The sequence below is a fragment of the Polypterus senegalus genome, chromosome 2 (genome assembly GCF_016835505.1).
Source record: "Polypterus senegalus isolate Bchr_013 chromosome 2, ASM1683550v1, whole genome shotgun sequence".
NCBI classification, from domain to species: Eukaryota; Metazoa; Chordata; class Cladistia; order Polypteriformes; family Polypteridae; genus Polypterus; species Polypterus senegalus.
In genome coordinates, this window is record NC_053155.1 from 54283991 (window position 1) to 54296643 (window position 12653).

Sequence of the window (12653 nt, forward strand, 5' to 3'; positions counted from 1 at the left end):
AATACTTTTACAGCATACAGTATATACAGTACATATACACAGATTCATATTTTAAATATACGTATTCAATCACTATTATACTGATATACATATAAAATGGATGCATATTTATTACACATATGTAGCATGACACACTCAAACCTACCTGTCCCATACTATATAATAAATGAAAACTCCCACATTATAGAAATATTTCATTAGAAGTCTATTTTTATCATTATACATTTTCATCACTAATATATTTTTATTTGAATATATAAATATAAAAATGCTGTACTTACACTGATAATTTCTGTTCAGAGAGCACCCTTCAAAAAAAGCCATACGTTCAGTCATGAGCTGGGCCTCCGTGCTCTAACATTATTTTGTCACTCATTCATCCTCCCTTTCTTCCTATTGACCAGACCCTCTGTTTGTCTCAATGCATGTTAGAAAGTGACATGTGCTGTCAGCAGCTGAAGCCACGGGTCTTTTTGTGAAGGATTTAAAAAGCCACAGACAGACTGTGTTTTTCAATTGTGTCCTGATGCTTCAATGCCTGCATGTGTGCCTGCTCCACCAGGTTACAGTAGAGAGCATTCAAATCTCTTAATCTGCTACTGACCTGGGTGATCTGTAGGTGGGTGGGCTCCGAATGACGATTCAAGCTTTTGTAATTAAAACAGGTGCCCTTGAAGAGTGGGTTAAGCTCTAAAATGGCTAACTTAGCCTCTCTTGCTACCTGTTGTAAACTTCTATTACTTTCTAATCTACAATTTCACTTACTGCTACCCTGAAACTGTTTCTCTTACGCAATGTATTAACTTTTTCCAACTTGTGTTAATTTAGTTTCTTTTTGGACTGGTTTTTATGACTTTTAAAAGCTCCACCCCGAGTGTCTTAATATTTTCACAATATTACTTTGTTTGCCTTTTCAAAACAACTGGATGCCACCTTATTACCCAGAATAACACATAAAGAGGGCAAATTAAATAAAAATGTTGAATTAAATAACTAGACGCAACGAAAGGAACAAACTAAATGACAACATAAAGTATAAACACAAGTTAAATATTAAAACCTGCTGCTGTCTACACAAAAAGTGACACAATTCAGGGTTGTGGGGAATTGGAGCCTAAATTGACAGCCCTTAAACGGGACTCCAGTCCATCCCAGAGTACACTCACACTGGGCCAGTTTACTAACTCCGACAAAATACTTAGTAGAAAAAAAAAAGTAAAAAGCCCATATGGACATGAGGAGAAAGTGCAGACCGGGATCTAAACTGTCACCAGGAACTGTGATGTAGAAGCACTAATCTCTAAGCCATCGTGATCACGACTGAAGACGTTCAGGTCCCTTAGTATGGGGGGCATTGTGTTTCCTCTTACTGGTTTCTAGTGCCACCGCATTTTTAGTTGTAGAACGACGAGCTGATTTACATGCATTACTCCAAAGTGGTGTAAGTAGTGTATCATAGAAAATGTGCCAAGCATACCCAGCTTTTCCTTTATTTTTACTGTAATAGGTATAGTTGTGGAATGGATTTTATGCAATAATAATAAATTAATAGAACTATAGAAATGATTATTATTTTGTATAGGCTTACACTGGCTTTGCTTTAAATAGAAATATGTTCTTGTTTGTAAGTCTTCTCCTTGCATACACCACTTTTAAGAGAAACCTCATGAATTAATTCACACTTGGGAAAAAGTTTTCATTTTGTAAATGAGATGAATGATTGCACAGTCCATTTGGACAGAAATTTGTGACTTCATCATGAATAATGGATCAGTTGGGAGCAATACTATTTTATACATTTTTGGAGGAAAAAGCTAAAATTAAGAGCTGAAGACACTGATTTTCCTTTTTTTGCTTTATCAACTTCAGTTGCTAGGCTTTCAGCATAAAGGGAGGACTGATCTTCAATACAATGGGGTAATAAATTCAAGAGGGTCTGCGAGCCAGATAGATAGATAGATTGAATGAATGAATTACCTCTATAGGTAGCACTAGCTGTTAATCAAGGGTGCATACGACTTTGAATGTAGATAAGGGACAAGGATAAAGGAAAGGCAACCTTCATCTCAGTTACTTTTTGTTTAAATCATCCAGTTCATTAAAGCAATATCAGATTTTTATGAATTGTAAAAGCGGTATGAATGTTTCTTAATAATTACACCATAATATAGTATAGGGCTCACCTAGTATAAAAACATAGCCCTAATTGACTGTGTTTCTGTTGCTTATTGTGTAAATTGTTTTTTTCCGTTATGAACAGTCAGGTCCATAACAATTTGGACAGTGACACAATTTCAATCATTTTAGCTCTTTATGCCACCACAATGGATTTGAAATAAAGCAGTCATTATGTGATTGAAGTGTAGACTATCAGCTTTAATTTAAGGGGTTTACCAAAATATCATATGAGCAATTAAGAAATGACAGACATTTTTATACATGGTCTCCCTATTTTCAGGGACTCAAAAGTACTTGGACAGACTAATATAATCATAATTATAATGATCATTTCCAATATTTGGTTGAAAATCCTTTACAGTCAATGACTGCTTGAAGTCTAGAACCCGTGGCCATCACAAAATGCTGGGTTTCCATCCTAGTGATACTTTGCCAGTCCTTTACTACAGCAGTCTTTAGGTTCTGCTTGTTTGTTGGACTTTCTGCCATCAGTTTTATCTTCAGCAAGTGAAATGCATATCTAATTGGGTTGTGGTCAGTTGAGTGACTTGGTCATTGAAGAATATTCCACTACTTTATATTGAAAGGCACCTGGTTTGCTTTTGAAGTATGTTTTGGCTTATTGTGCATCTGTACTGTGAGGTGTCATCCTATCAATTTTGCAACCTTTGGCTGAATCAGAGCAGATAGTATAGCACTATACACTTCAGAATTAATCTTGCTACTTCTGCCAGCAGTCATATCTCTATATTATAAAAAAAATCTTGGAAAACTTGGAAGGAGACGGTATGTGATCTTCTTGGAAAACAATTTGACGTCCCGCGAGAGACAAAAGGACAGCTGTTATACAGGCTTTTAAATGATTGATGTGCAGCACGACAAGCAGAACACGCAGCACGGCAGCAGAAAGACAGCAGCTGATCAGACCGCATTTCCTCAACGTGAGTTTAGCCTAACCCCTTGACAACGTGAGCGGCAGAGACGGGAAGAGGCTAGAGCGTAGCATGCCCCCGGTGGTTGGGGATAGGAGGGGGTGGGCGAGTGAAGCTAGCAGGGGGCAAAGCCCCCTAGTTATCAGTAAACTCAAGTGACTGACTTCCATTCACAGCCATGCATGATCATGCCATAAGAATACCTCCACTGTGTTTCACGGATAATATGGTATTTATGGGGTCATGTGCCGTTTATTCTTCACGAAGGACAGAATTTTGCAATCATCTCACATTTTTTTAAAATAAATGAACAAATTACCTAACATTTATAACATTTGTTACTTGTGAGAAAAAAAATTATGTTACAAAATCTTTTAAGGGCTTTGAAAAATGCCTTTCTCTTGTTGACCGTTTATCTTTCCTTCTGCAGTTTCCTGAAGACTTTCTTGCCCAACTGCTTCTTTGATATCAGATTCCTGGGGTTTTACAATTTCATCATGACGTTTGATCTCCTGATGTACAACCTCACCCTTTCGATCTTCTAAAATACCTTCTGACTTAGAGCCCTGGAATCACTTCTGACTCGACAGTGGATCTTATTTGGTTGACATTGTGTTTCAAAGTCTGCCCATTGCCTGTAAGTACCATATACAACACAGGCCCTGTGCAATGCATTATCACAGCAGGAATCCACTTTGGCAAGTAGCAGCAATTCCTTACAAACACTCCATGGCCAGACATGAAACTTCTTAACTTGCTGTTTTTATCATGCCATTCCTTCCATTTTAGTTTCTTCTGCTGCACTTTCATTTTCAAATTTGGCACTAGAAGTAGTATGTCGTGCCATGTTAGTCATTCCTGCTGGAAACAATCCAGTGGTTATTTGTGGTGTGATTCTATAACTAAATAAAAATCTTGACAGTCTTGTCTCCCATGCATCTCCTTTTATTTTTTTAGTCCCTTCCTGAAGTTCTGGACTGTGCTCTCAACTAGTCATTTCAAAGAAGGGTGGAAGGGTGCTGATACCACATGTTATATGCCATTCTGCTTCATGAACAATGCAAATTCAGCACTTGTGAAATATGTTCCATTATCAGAAACTAGTATGGGGAAGTCCAAAGACATTAAAACCTTGTCTCAGTTTCTCTGTTGTGGCTTCAGAAGTTGCATTATTCATCACATAAATGTCCATCCATTTTGAATGAGCATTCACAATTACTAAAAACTTCTTAGAACCTAGAAAAGGTCCAGCATAGTCAACATGGATTCTTATCCAGGGTGTTTCTGGCCACTCCCAACGATGTAAACTGCTGGAGCTTTGCAATGTCACTGGCTTTCTTCACATAGTTGTGCCTCTTTCTCCACATCCTGGTCCATGCTAAACATTTCATTGTTGAGATACCCGAATGGGATTGGTGCAACAGCTTAAGAAGGGTTTTCATCTTTGCATCGATATAACAATAGCTCCTAGCTACCCACAGAGCACACCCATCCCTTATCCCTGAAAATATGGTTTGAGCTCAGGATTTACTTCATTAGGCCAGCCCCTATAGACAAATTCATGGACTTGAGACAGAACTGTATATTTAGCTGTCCATTGTTCCACTTGTTTTGTCTTGTGGTAGATAGGGGGCGCTCTCGCTCCCTTGAACCCCTGTCCACGACTCCAGATACCAGGTCCTCAAGTTGACTTTATTAATTCGCCACAGTGTACAAAACACCCTCTCGTCCACAATACTCATAAATACACACAATAATCACTATAAACCAATCCTCCAGCTCCCAGACACATTGCCACCCTTCCACCCAGGTCAGCTCGCCATCTGGGAGCTCTCTGGAAGCAGGGTGAAGAAAAGAATTTGTACCTGACCCGGAAATGATTGAAAGTCACATGGACTGGGGATTGGAACACTTCCGGGTCAGGATATATAAAAGGACTGTGAGAGCTCCCAGCGAGACAACTGAATGGAGGATAAGTGGAACATTACATGGAAAATCAGTGAATTAATTCAATGTAAGTCCATTTTCATTTATTACAAGATATTTCAAACAATTCTTTTGTCTTGTATTATTTTCCTGCATTGCATTAAAAGTTGCATAATTAGATCTGGAACACCCTGATCTTTAAGGAATTTTTGAGTGTTAGCTTTGCCTCTGATAAAAGCTGTTGCTGAATTCATTCTCTTGTCATCAGTTCCACAAACGAGTCTGTCTCACAGCATCGGCTGAAGTCTATTGCCATTATTTACAACCTTGAGTGAGTTTGTGCAGCAACCCTATTTACTCCATGACTCCATGTTTGCACTCTGACCACATTAATCAATATGGCTCTATTGTTTGCTTCAAATTTCACAGAATTCTTCCCATGCTTGGGCCTTTACATCCAGTGCCAACATCGTGCAAACAGTCACCATTTACCCCCTTTTTTCCCTTTTTTTTTAATATACAGTATATACTAACATAGAATCGAACAGTCCTACCTTTGTCAGCTGTATGCTTTCATATGCACTCGTTTCTGAGTTGCTTTAGCATCCGGTTCCTGCTGGATTAGTTCAAATTTATTGCCAAAGTATGTAGTAACTTGTATTCTGGAATCGCACAGTTGCAGTTTAGATTATTTCTTTAATGGAACACTCAAAACCAGCTAACTCCAGAAACAATGTTAGTACATCCAGAAAACCATTCGCTCTCCAAGCACTTCCCCATTAACCACCCACTCATAGCTACCTCTTATACTTATTAGCGAGGGTGTCCTCTACTGTCTTCTATCTCTGCTTGTTACAATTAAGTTTATTCCTCAATATACTACACATACGTATTCAACCTCTGATAAGCATACTTAATATGCATGCCTTAAGGAGATCTCTTGAAATCACACTGCACATTCTGCATTGGTGGGCAAGAACTGAACAGTCATTGATTTCAAGTATCTTGTCTCCCAGGGCTGCTGTGATGCCGACACTATCTTTGACGCTAAAGCGCAAGCCAACAACACGTGGATGAAATGGCGACAAGTCACCAGAGTCCAGAGAAAAATTGCAACCTACCTCAAGTACAAAATCTCTTCTGCCCAGTCGCTTTGCACAGCATGGAATGCTGGCCAGTGCCTGGGAAACATGAACAGATGCTGCATGCTATGGAGTTCAACATCACAGCTGATTGGTGTAGAACACTTTCTGAAAGTTTACAAATAGATTTAAAATTTCCATTAGATGTAAACCAATTTTCATTGTTACTGAACGGTTGTTGCTTTACAGCTCTTTATTATTAACGTGCTCACCTATTTGACTTCAGAATGAAAAGGTCATTCTGACAACTCCATAAAGCTGAATTATGATTATTAACATAAATACTTGATGTATCTCTTTATACTGGGTTCATCTACTTTTTTTTGGACTTAGGCCCATCAATTATAGTCACACCACTAGCCATGATCCTGTGTCCAATCTAAAGGGGCAATGAATTTATTGGGAAACTAGTATCACCGTAACACCGCTTTTTCCTTATTGCAAAGACACAGTGCAACAACTGCAAAATAATGGGCATATCTGAAATATATGGCTCATCTGATTACCAGTATCAATATAGAAACTGAAGGGTGACAAACACACTGACACTGCAAACTTCATTGTTTAAATACACTGAAACGCAATACATTTGAATAAACACACACACACAAAATGAACAAATCTAAATTCTGTGCACCTGCTGAGATTTCATCCACAACTACGGTTCAGTGTGAAATCATGATAGGTATTGCTAAGAAATGTAGTAGCTGAATAAATATATTAGAAAGCTACTCAATATCATATAATAATTTATTATAAACAAATATTTAGAAATACTATTCAAGTGAAGTAAAATGACCTAAAAGCCTCCAGATAATTTTGATGAGTATCTTGGAAATCTGAATCACAGCCTAAAAAGTAAATTTTTATCTTCATTTAAGAGATTAATAGTACCTATGTAAAGCTGCTTAGTTTTGTCTGCAAGGAAACTGATATTTGTAAAGATTATTATACTTAAAGATACCTGCAGAGGGCAGTCTAAGCCAAGTCTTCATTACCATTACAACATTGTATCGGGTGGAGGTATTTTTAATTTTTCTACAGAATAATTATAACAGTGCAACAAGTCATATCAGTTTGAATAATGTATAAGTGAATAGTGCAGTACACAGCATCATGGATCCAGAGGCTGTTTGCTGTCTTTGTGGATTCTGCTTGTTAGTCCTGTGTCTGTGTTGGTTTTTCTCTTGATACTCAGGGTTTTCCTATGTTAGGTTAGGTTAATTTGCAAATCTAAGCTTGCCCCTTGTTAATGTGTGCATGAATTGGCCCCTTGACGGCCTGGCACTCTGTCCCAGATTTGGGAGTCTGTTTCAAATAGGACACCAACAGTTGAACACTCAACGACAGTCTCAAACTAATGGATGATCCTTAAAAATGAACAGAATGAAAGGTGTCCAGCTGCTGGAGAAGTAGGGTCCTTAAACTAATATCTCGGACAGCAGGCACACTTCTGTAAGTACAAAATTAACCCCAACACACAAAAACAAAAACAAGTCCTACTGGTGACAAGTTTCAGAACATCTCAGTTTTTCCAGTTTGTCTTCAAAATTAATTTGTTTAAATACAATAAATTACCTAAAATGGTGAAAAGGTAAGCAGTAAACTGGCAGAAGTTTAAATTTAAAGTTTAGGTGAGTAAAAACTGAAACAAGGAAATATCAGGCTATTACACATGGGCTTTATATAGAAAACAACTAACAGATTACATTGTGCAGATTTTCTGCAGCAGTTAAAGTAAATTAAGCCTTGCAAGTTGAAGTAACCAATTTGCAGAGGTGTCCAGCTTCTGTTGATTAGGTGTGTTTGCATATAATTTGCAAAGCACATAATGCGATAGCCCATGTTTGTCCGTCTTTCTGTCCGCATGAAACAATTTGTTAAGTTGTTCAATTTTAATTGAGATATGTTGAATAGATTGTGCTGTATGCAGTTTTAAAATTTCAAAATCTCCCGTTGAAAAGCATTGGCGAATTAGCAAACTCGTTTAACTTAAAATGGAGAAGCATTCTGTATGACCTCAACTACGAATTAATTCCTTGGGAGTGGTTACACAAACTTGAATACTTTGTATTTTTTCTTCTTTTTCTGAACCACTGCTGACAGTAATCAGATTCCCAACACAAGTTAATGAAACACCAACAGACTGCACACAGGTAGGAAGTTATTGCCACTGGCTGCTTGCGTGTGTGCGGGACCGCAATCCTCTTATTGGCAAATCCAGTTTGGCATGTACAGACACCGTTGCCATACATCTCCATCCCCATTACAAAATGGTTATCTAGATATGAATAAAGTACCCTGTGGCGTGCACCATTGTGCCCAAAGCAAATAAACATTTAGTCAGTACTATTTACCTCGCACTAAATCAAGTTCACAGCTCATTATTTGCACAATATAATGATTCACTATTTCACTGTCACCATAATTTACTAATGTGGCAAGTCATTCTTATTTCAGGCTATGCATTCCAATAAATAACTGGAGAATATCAAAATGTCATAACACGATACCCATCTAATAAAACATTACTCCACTATGACAAACAATGTATTGAGGACAGTATGTACAAAACATCCAAGATGCCATTTCGGTGTAATATACATATAATAGCATGTTCCAAATTAGAACAGAACTTGTGTAAAATTTGAACAGCAGTGAGAAGATAACCAAGAAATGGATTAAAAACAGACAATACTTCCATTTATTTGTTTCCACTAGTGAAAAGTCAAGCAAAATGACACCTTTTATTGGCTAACTAAAAAGGTTATAATATGCAAGCTTTCGAGGCAACTCAGACTTCCCTGAATGTTACTCCATGTGTACATTTTCAAACTTGGTTCATTCTGTCTCTACTGCTATACCCCACAAACCATACAATGTGAATTGGATATTCGTATCTACTTGCAACATGAATCTTTGGGCATCACTAAGAAAGTTCATCACATGGAGTTGTCAGTGCCTGTAGGAGTCAGTGCAGCAACGCTGGACACCCATTTGGAAAACATAAAGTCCTTTGTGTCTGAGCACCTTGCTGCAACAAGTAGCTCTATCCAACAGAGCATTAAAAATTAACTTGACTCATTGCTGATGGTGGCCAATGTGTTTTGCTCCTATATTTCAAAATGGCATTCCCCTGTGTAACTTTTTTGAAACATCTGAAGATGCTGGAATGTCAGTAGAATGGGAGCAGTTGGATGCTTCTGGAAAGCTCAGTCCACAAGTGGAGAGCAACCAGTTTGTTATATTCTAAGATCATTTCAAATTTCAAATCAATGAATCCTTTAGTTGCAGAGAGTGATCATGCATCACAACATGGCCACTAGCACAAATGAGTAAATTAAGCAAAAGGTGTTAATTGGAGGCCTTCAGCTCCTTGAGATTTCAAAAATGATAAAGCCAGTTAACAAAATGCTGTAAGGAACTATCAGAAACCTGAAAGTGTACCTAAAAGATCCATGCTTTCCTTATTCATCAATTTTAATTTGGAGATTCAGCTACTGTGTAACTTTGAAATGTTTTTCCTCCACTATTTGGTAATTGTTCTGGCACAAGGAGAGGCAGAAAAATATTTTTATGAGTAAGGACTGGGAGATAAGACATGGTCCAGAAGTTTGCCAAGTTCACCAGGAAATAAAACTATCAATCTTCAGAGCCCAAAATGCTAATCAAAAATCAAAGTACAAAGACAAATGCAGGAATCAAAAAGCTCTTGATTCTAACAAAATAAAGGTTTGCTTAAAACTGCATACAATATCTGAATTTTGGATCATTTGAAAACATACTTTCCAGTCTATTTATATGATCACGTTGATGACATCACCCGACACACATTCCTGAGGAATTCTGGGAACGATTGTGTAGTGTGTGTGAGGGATGTCTGTTTCTCCTTCTTAACAGGGATGCGAGAAATATATAGAGGTGTATACATTTTATGAAAATAAATTGACAAATGTCTACATTAAATAACTCACTTTCTCTGTTGAGGTTCAGACATGGTGTTAGTCAATTTTTCAACAAATAAACCAGGCATACTTGCTGCAAAAAACGAAATAATACAATTTATTAGATAGATAGATAGATAGATAAAAACAAACAACACATAATTTTATTTTAGCTTAGTGTGAGGTTCTCTCCTATAGAAAAAGGCACATAACTTATGAATTCTTGTCTTTCAATTCAGGTGGACAAAATGAATAAACTATCTATTTTTTAAGTTTCTAGCATTTATACCATAATAGTGATGCTCACAGCTAGTATACACTGATTTAACCCCCACCCAAACAGTTGGTTCACTGTTTGTGTGTGTGTGTGATGATTCTCTGAATTCTCCTATTTGGTTTAGGAAGAGAAACTTATAGCAACTAAAAAAGTATCTTTCTCAAAGTTTATTACTTTTCAGTTACAGTACAGAGATACCAATACCATAATAACATTAGCTGGCTTTATCTTAACTACTAAGTTCCAATTTACAGTTCTTGGAATCAAAGTAGGTGTACTTATGGTTTAGTGTAGACACTGCTTTGTTTCAATCCTTTTGAGTTGTCTTTATAATGGAAAGATGTTTAGTGTGTTTTTCATTTTTTGCTCAGGAACTATTCTTTTTTTTGTCTTGGTCACACATTCTGCTACCATAAAGTTTACATCTGATCATTCAACTCCTGTCTTTACCAATATGAACACATTCATTTTATGTAGAGCCCCTCCCTTACCCAGGCAAATTGTTTTTCCTTAGCAAGGTTTGGATTTGTGGCACTCTCATCTTACTCCAATACAGAAAAGACTTCCACTGTTTTAATACTGCATCAGGTTACCCTTCAGAGTTAAAAGGAAATTCTACAGCCTTTGTATTAGCCACACAATATGTAACAGGGTCCCTGTTATAGAGCAAAATTTACGGACAGGTCAAGAGCATTGAACATCTGGCAAGAGCATGGATCTGGGGCCTCGTGTATAAACGGTGCATACTCCCATTTCCACACTCAAATCACGATTTATAAAACCTAAACTTGGTGTAAATCCACGCACAATTTCATGCCAGCTAAATGCTTGGCGTACGGCAAGTTCTCTGCTTGGTTTTGCAAAGTGGCGGCACCCAGCATCAAACCAGAGTTTTTATTCAAGTGTGGTTTCCCTTTCTTTTTTAGATGCACATCCCTGACACAGCTTTATAAATACACTGAAATTAACCACATATTGCTTATTAGTTTAAGGCATCTGATTGTAATTAACCTGTAATAACATAATAATCCATGGAATGGCCAAACTATTCCAAATACCATAGCTGCTTTAGCCTTGTTCCTCTCAATGCACCACTCAGACTATTTATCCCACTGTATCTGAGTGTGGAATCACAGCTCTACAGCAGCTGATCGGAAAGAGAATTATCAGTATACAGCATCAAGCATACGCTACCTCAGCCATGCACACTGTCTATTGAACTGCTCTCATACGGCTCTTCAGAGCCTTTCCTGTACGGACCTAGCAGTTCAGAAACAGTTTCATCCCAAGAACTATAAACGCACACAATCAGTCCATCAAGTGCTCCTTGTAGAACTGTTTGTACTTATTAGTACAATCACTTCACTGCAAACTTGCAATATCATTTTTAAGATGAAATGCAGCAAAATATGTTTATTACTTTATACAGATAAAATGTGAACATAATTTAAATAATCTATATTGTTAATAACTAAACATGTGAGGACACGGTGTCACAGCGCTAGCTAGTTCAGGGATTGTTCCTGCCTCTTGCTGTATTCTTGCTGGAACTGGTGCGACACTGGAAGGATACTGTAAATGGATAGAATAATTAAACATGTACTACAAAGATATTTCAATGTTCCTTAAAGGTTTTGAAGAATTGGTGTTCTAAGCTTACATATGGCTTAACATCTATTACAGAGCTGATTGTGTGGGGATTAGTTACTTGGAGAAAGAAAAGGAAGGACAGGAATTGGAGGTTAGTGCATTTGAAAGAGAAGGTGCTGCTGCAATAAATTATTTCATCAAAGGTCGCGCACAGCGCAGCAAGCAGGAACAATCTCTGGACAAGGCGCCAGCTCATCACTATCACTGTGCGACAGTGTTCCTATGTTTAATAACATGCTTTAACTACTATCATCATGAAAATGATATCAAGTATACATCTCAGTATTTTGATTACTCAGAGAACTATAATATCATGAATGCAATTGATTCTGTGTCCTGTTGGAGGAAGAGGAAGCCCATTTAAGAAGCACGTAGTGATTCACACACAGAGAGCACATAGAAGAACATGTACAAAACAAAGCATTTAACGTGCGACTTTAGTTACAATGGTATTTGAGAAACTAGTAAATTAAACGATTTAAAGATGAAGTTTATGATGTTAAGCTGTAATGACAAAATAAACTACGCGATTAAAGTGGAAATTTCGAGATTAAAGTTGATATTCCGAGCTTTTTTTTCGCTGTGTCCCTTTTTTTTTTTCTTT

At 37.4% G+C, this 12653-nt stretch overlaps 1 protein-coding gene across 1 annotated transcript in view; it reads right to left on the reverse strand.

Annotated features, from left to right (window-relative positions):
- The window catches only part of hao2 (hydroxyacid oxidase 2 (long chain)), a 54637-nt gene extending 53986 nt beyond the window's left edge, over nt 1–651 (reverse strand). The window contains exon 1 of the mRNA XM_039743719.1: nt 282–651. The gene's annotated coding sequence lies outside the window, so the exon portion shown is untranslated. The remainder of the gene's footprint in view (nt 1–281) is intronic.
- Between the last annotated feature and the right edge of the window lie 12002 nt (nt 652–12653).